Source organism: Castanea sativa, chromosome 4 (genome assembly GCF_040712315.1).
Source record: "Castanea sativa cultivar Marrone di Chiusa Pesio chromosome 4, ASM4071231v1".
Classification (NCBI taxonomy): domain Eukaryota; kingdom Viridiplantae; phylum Streptophyta; class Magnoliopsida; order Fagales; family Fagaceae; genus Castanea; species Castanea sativa.
In genome coordinates, this window is record NC_134016.1 from 620,103 (window position 1) to 627,344 (window position 7,242).

At 35.3% G+C, this 7,242-nt stretch overlaps 1 pseudogene; it reads left to right on the plus strand.

Moving 5' to 3' along the window:
* Positions 1 to 1,303: 1,303 nt before the first annotated feature.
* On the plus strand, positions 1,304 to 5,020 carry LOC142630960 (proteasome subunit beta type-5-like; annotated as a pseudogene).
* The last annotated feature ends 2,222 nt before the right edge of the window (positions 5,021 to 7,242 follow it).

The window sequence follows — 7,242 nt, forward strand, 5'->3', positions numbered from 1 at the left end:
AATTTGACCAGTAGTCCGCCACTTGTTAGTTCAATTGGAACTTCTGTTAGGTCATAATTCTCATTATTTCTTGATTTTTGCCATTGGCTTTTATGAATTTTTTATTTATGGAAAACCACGTTTATTGAGGCTGTTATGTCCCTGTAACCTGGCTTTTTTGCTGTCAAACTTTTTATTTGTGCACACTATAATATATATTTTCTGGTTTCTTTTTAGACTTTGTCATCATCATGGAAGGTGCCACTCAATACTGGCTATGCTGTTTCACTCCTAATGGGTAATAAGGTATGTTTATATTGTTTTGTGATGTTTATCCTACTATATTGATGCTCGAGTGTTGCTGAAATTACATGAACTATGATTGGTAGATATTCTGGTATGTTTCAGAAGGCAGTCACTTGTGTGTTTTTAGGCTAATCAGCTACTACCCATGTTGAATCTTGGATCTTCCTTTTTTGCCTTGCCTCTGCATTAATGTTCAATGTGCTATCTAAGTCTAGTGGTATTTGAGAAAAAGATTTCTTTTTGAGATGTTGAGCCAGACCCTTTGAAGATTTGATGTGAATGTTTACCCTTGGTTTGGTTCTTGAAAAATATGAGTGAAGGAATATGCTTAAAAACGATTCAATATGCTAATGAAAGTAGAACTTGCTGATCTTATGCAAAAGAGAAAAAAGTTTTAATTTTTTATTTTGTGTGGGGTGGGGGGGGGGGGGGGGAGGGAAGCCATTGCTTAGTGACTAAGCGTCTCTTCTCCTTGCTCTCATGCTCTAACTGTACGTGGACTTTTTGAAAGGTGCAGTTAAAAATAATTTGCATCAAAGATATCAATTAAGGGAGAAATGTCTTTTGGTTAAGAAGTGGAGTATTTCTAAGAAATTAGAACTTTTAAGGTAGAAATGGATTTTGTGTAATTTCACATTTCGGTTACTTTGATTAGATACAGTTCTCCGATATAGAATGCTTTACGGTTGGTGAATTCTTAAGATTTTTAAAAATCCTATCTAGATTTGTGTTTATCAACTTCGCATTAAGGATGTGTTAGTGGCATTTATTTGATCCAATATGTTGTTAATTCCATTTTTTTCCCCTGAATATTCTTCTTTTTGTGTAATTTGTAACCGTGTAACAAGCTCAATTTTTTATTTTTCTTTTGTCAGGATCAGTTGAACTCTCCATTTGAGCTTCAGTCTAGTGGTAACACTCTTGGGCAGGAAAGGGGAACTTCAAATTCTCTAAGAAAAACTAAGATTGTCTGTACAATTCCTTCTAACTCATCAAGGACTACGACTTTGTCATGTAGGGTGGTTAGGATACGCCAGATGCGTGAAGTAAATCAGGAAGCAGTTCTTCTTGCATTGTGCTCAAAGACTTTTACCTCCAAAGTTATCAGCTTCAGGTTCTTACTACTGCTATGTGCAGTTGACAGTCATTATCTTGTATGAATGGTGACTTTGGTTGTTGTTTATAATATATCTTTGTAGGCAATCTTGATGCTGGCATAAATGCATATAAAGTAGCATCCTAATATTTACTAAAATATTGTTGTGAATTGTGGGGGAGATGTTGATATTATGCAGCAATGTGACCCTGTTTTAAAATATAGGAGGGTGAAAAATAGAAAAAGAAAAATAAGAATCCTGTTTTAACTTTGTGGTCTACAAAATTTTTTTATTGTGGGGGAGATGTTGATATTATGCAGCAATGTGACCCTTTTTCAAATATAGGAGGGTGAAAAATAGAAAAACAAAAAGAAGAATCTTGTTTTAAATTTGTGGCCTACCAAAATTTAACGTTATTTGGATATTCTAGGGATTTCACATTTCTAGTAAAACCTTTTTCCATGTGACAGTCTAGTGGGTGGGATGTCATGAATCCTGTTTCCTAATTAAAGTCAATTGAAAGTCTTGTCTTGAGTACTTACAACTAGTAGATCTTATGCTGTGTGAATTGTGTGTAGCATTGGTCAGTTTACAAAATCATGAAGCTTGGTACTAGTGGTCTTGAATCAACTGCCCCGCTCTTTGGGTCATTGAGCAGTGGGATTCATGATGAGATTTCTGCCGCCCCATCTTTTGCGCTTCCTAATACTATCAATGTGAGTTCAAATGTTGTTTTGTTATTTTCTCTGATTTCTCTATTCACATGAGAGAAAAGTAGAAGTTTAATTGGCTGAATATTGACTCTTTTTTTTTTTTTTTTTTGTTTCAGTTTGATGGATTCCAGAAAGAGGCTATACAGATGGTGAAGCCAACAAAGGGAACCACCACACTTGCGTTCATATTCAAAGAGGGTGTCATGGTTGCTACTGATTCTCGAGCTAGCATGGGAGGCTATATCTGTATGTTATTTCTGTTCTTTCTTTTTTCCTATCTTGCATATAATTATATATGGGTTTTGGATGCTGATTTTGTACATATCAATTTCTTTATAGAAACTAGACTTGTTGTTGATGATCATGCTTATGTCTGTAGTTACACAAACATGCTCACAGTTAGCTTGGTATTATAAATTATCCTTTGTTAGTTAACTGGAATAGCATGTATTAGTTCCTTTTCGAGATAATTGACTAATTAATGTTGCAAGTAACATTAATCGTAGTGTTCAATTGCATTGTCTAAAGTGGATGGGAAATGTCATGTTGCACTTACTCTTTCTTTCCTTATCTTATCAGCATCACAGTCTGTAAAGAAAATCATTGAAATCAATCCTTACATGCTTGGCACTATGGCTGGAGGAGCTATTGTCGGTTTTCGCACGAGGTCTGGGCATTAAGGTAATGTATTAAAATGATTATGCTGTTTTCCCCAGTTCGTAACATATTTTTTCAGGCATGTTGGCTCCAAATCATTTGAGTCAGTGAGTGTATAACGATTATTATAACTTAGTATCGTTAGCTTTATGCTGTCTGCTTTGTAGTGTTGATGTTATCAATAAAAGTCCAATTTGTTAAGTGAACCTTTTTAGTATAGTGAAGTCTTATTGCTTTGTATATACATTAGGCAGCTAGAAATTGGTGTAGTGGTGAGGGTTTCTACATACTGGATTATCTTGACTAACAAAAAAAGAACATTTATTTTCATCATAACACTGATTCCTTAGTTCTTTTTGAAGATGGATAATGGAAATGGTAGAAATAATGATAATAATCCCTCCCAAAAAGGAAATATAATTTGATTTGTTAAATAGTCACTTCTAATTTGACTGTTTATGCAAAGTCAGTTAGGCATTTTACTTGAATATTTAAGTGGTGGCTGATCCAATGCCCACTGAAGAGACCATAGCCTAGCCATAGAAAATAGCCTGGCATGCCCTGGTGTGAATATGTCATCACAGGCAGTGCCCATTTTTTAAGTAGCTTTAAAACCCAATATTATGTGTTTTTCTTCTTTTGTCACTTCCTAATTGACACTTTTCTTGGCATTATTTAGTGCCGATTGCACGAATTAGCAAACAAGCGGGATTATTTCAGTTACAGGAGCATCAAAGCTGTTGGCAAACATTCTGTACTCTTACCGTGGAATGGGTCTGTCTGTTGGGACCATGATTGCTGGATGGGATGAGACGGTAAAGACATATGACTGTATCATGTTATGTTTTCACATTATCTTTTAATCAAACTCTTGATATTTGTATTTTCTATATGGTTGTAGGGTCCTAGACTATATTATGTGGACAGTGAAGGAGGAAGGCTCACCCTATGCTTATGGTGTCCTGGACAATGGGTGTGTGCTCTTTCCCCAGTATTTTACATTACCTAATGTCTTCTTGAAATTTGTTGAAGGAAACAATGATTTTTGCATTTTTGACCTTATTTCGCATGAGATTGATTGGAAGTAGGTAGTATTACTTCCTTGAAATATCAGATATTAGAGCAAAAAATTAAAACATATATTATTAAGGAAAGAAAATATAAAATAAAAGGACTGGGAAAATCCTTTCCTTTTGGACTTGAATTTTCCACCCATACGTGCTCGCTTCCTCCCAACTCCTCCCTGCTTTTTGCTTAGGTTTATGGATGTATGGGAGGACTGAATTGTGGGCTAAGTATTGAAATTTGAAAGAGTCCCTAGAATTTTGTAATTGCGGGCAAGAATGTAGGCACTTTGTTTTTACATATTCTGCACTTGATCAATTTATATAGCATACGATGTACAGGATGCTTGAGAATTGTGGTGTAAATGGGGGATGCCACTATTTAGGAACTTGGCTGAACAGGCCAGCTTCACTCATTTTGTTTATGCAAGTTTGTCAATTTGTACTTGTATGACTTCCATAATCATAGGTGCATGCTGCCCTATCCTATTTTTCCATATTCTGTGTGCTTTGAGTCAAATTGAGCCCAGCCTTTTTCTTTCCCCCCTCTCCCCGCTCCCCTTCTTTTTCCATTAGCTTGCAGTTTGTGGCAGATTTATTTCTGAGTCAAATGTATACTTGAAATTTCTGTTTTCTATGGCACTGCTTACACCAGTTACCGGTATGATATGTCAATTGAAGAAGTTGTAGAGTTGGCTAGAAGGTCTATTTATCATGCAACATTCCGTGATGGTGCCAGTGGTGGAGTTGCTAGCGGTACTCTCTTTTCTCTCTCTCTCTCTCTCTCTAAACACCACACATCCATGATCACAGTATAATTTGAACTTGTTCTTTTTATCAGTTTATTATGTGGGACCTGATGGATGGAAAAAGCTCTCTGGTGATGATGTTGGAGAACTTCATTACCACTACTATCCAGTTATGCCGAGCACAGTGGAACAGGAAATGGTTGAAGTAACTGGGGCATAAAGCTCTTGCTGAACTTGGACTCTGCTATAGATGTTTTCTCCGTAGGAGATGGGGGCCTAAAATCCTTTAAGCACATGCATTTCCAGTTGGTCTTTGAAACAATTTATAGATAGACTTGTCTCTAAGGTTATATCACTTATCAGAGCCCTATGATTCATGGCTGTGTAGTGTTGTTGGACAGACTATTGTTGCTGATTGTTCAAAAGTTTTAATTAAATTCTATTTGGTTTTACCATTTTTTAGTCTCTATGTGTGTGCGCGCTTTCATGGCAATACCTAAGAAAAATCTTGCTTTAGTTGCTGCTCTTGTGGGCAATGGAAGACCTCATTTGGTTTGAGAGGTTCTAGTAACAAGAGACTTTATTTGGTTCAGTAACAGTGATATTGTAGACTTTTACCCAATGTTTATGCTAGTATCTTTTTGGGAAGGAAGGATTGAGTATATAGTATATACCAATAATATGGAACTTAAAGGAGATGAGGTATACCATTGGCCACTGGTTAATTTAAGTAGAAATGTTTTAAGTTCCATTTTGCACCCAATGCATATTCCAGTACCCAAAAAAAAAAATCTCTTTCCATGCTGGGATGTTATGGGCGTTTAGCTTATTTTGGCTTGAGCATTTTTACTATTTTTTACTCCCCAAATCAAATCTGAACATGTACATGTTATTTAAAATTGGCCATTTCAAAAAATTTGATTCTTCTTTTGAAAATATTATAGGAAAGGTATTTGAAATGACTCGGTTGTTATTCCTGATATTTTCGTAGTATAAACATTATCATTCAAATTATAATAAAAAAAACATTATTATGTATTGAGTAATGACCAAAGAGTGGGATGATAAATTATTTTTTAGTTATTATATTTATTTTATGAGGCATATTTAGTTACTATTGTAGTTATTTTAGTTTTATTCACACAATTTTTATTTAAAAAAACATTTTTACAACACTTTTTAAATAGTACGCCAATTGCCAAATGCTATAAATATATTCAAAATTTTTGGCATAACATTTTTTTATTTATTTAAACATGCTTATAATATTAACTAGTCATAAACTCACAATAACTCTATTACAAAATAGTTAGACTCTTATCAAAAAATAAAAATTATTTTCACTTACAACTTTTTATGAGAAAAACTCTCCATCTAAAACTTTACACCATACAAACTCCCCAAATTCGAGTTTCCAGGCAGAGAGCTCAGCCAGAGAGTTGGGACAAACTCGATCCCTATGAAGTCGATTTTTACTAGTTTTTTTCTGAATTTTTTTTTCCTTACTTTTTTTTTTCCTTTCTTTTGCTTACTTTTTTTTCTTACATTTTTTTTCCCATTTTTTTTCTTACCTTTTTTTTTCCCATTTTTTTTCTTACTTTTTTTTTTCCGTTTTTTTGCTTACTTTTTTTTCCTTTTTTTTTCTTATTTTTTTTCCTTATTTTTCTTATAGTCTCAACAAGAAGCACCAACACAGATGAGTATAACAGCTAATAGAAATAATTAACAACTAATTGAAAGATAAAATTAACCATTCATAATATCACAATATAGAAACAGGTACATTGGATACAGAATACTTCGATTACAAGTGCATTCAGTGATAAAAGAAAATAATAATTGTGCCGATACAACCCAGTAGTAAGTTCAAATACACAATAAGGAGAACCACAATTTACATCTAGAATGGCATTCCAAAATCGAGTATCTACATACCTGAGAAAAATTGAAATATTGTCGCTAGGTACCAACAGCCAAAACAACGGTACTAATCTATGTAACTTGGATAATTGATACAATCATGAAATTTTATATAAAAGCATCACTTACCTAGGTTGGGTCAGTATTGCTTGTCGAAGCCCCACGGGAAAGCGGACATTTTCTACGGTTATGCCCATGTTGATGACACAGTCCACAGCTCTGCTTTTGTTGAATCTCCCTCAAGTTAGAATCTGGCCTTCGACTTCTCGGTTTTCACCGGACCCCATCCATCTCATTCCGTATCCTAGACTTCACAGGTCGGCCTTTGGCCCGCAACAGGTCTGGGTCAGGCACCCACTTTGGACCTTCCACATCCCTCCACAATGACTCTGACTTTGACACCACAAGGGATCTTTCGATTTTGCCACTTTCCACAACCACATGTTCTGGCCAATATGTTTATTTCATGACTATGTTGTCCCCCTCCAGAGCTATGGATGTTGTACGCAGTCGTTACTTGATATATACCATGGACATTATTAAACGGCCTTACTTGGTGTGTTTTAGATTTTTTCAGATTTGAATCATAGATTTCTAAGGCATATTTACTCCACACCTTGCCCTCCAAGAGATCATGAGTAATTTTTTTGTGTCGATCATGGAAATACGCGACAAGTTTGCTCCAAGTGAATTCAACCAGTGCAGCAATGGGCAGGCCACGGGCACCTTTAAGCACTCCATTGAAGCACTCCGAGAC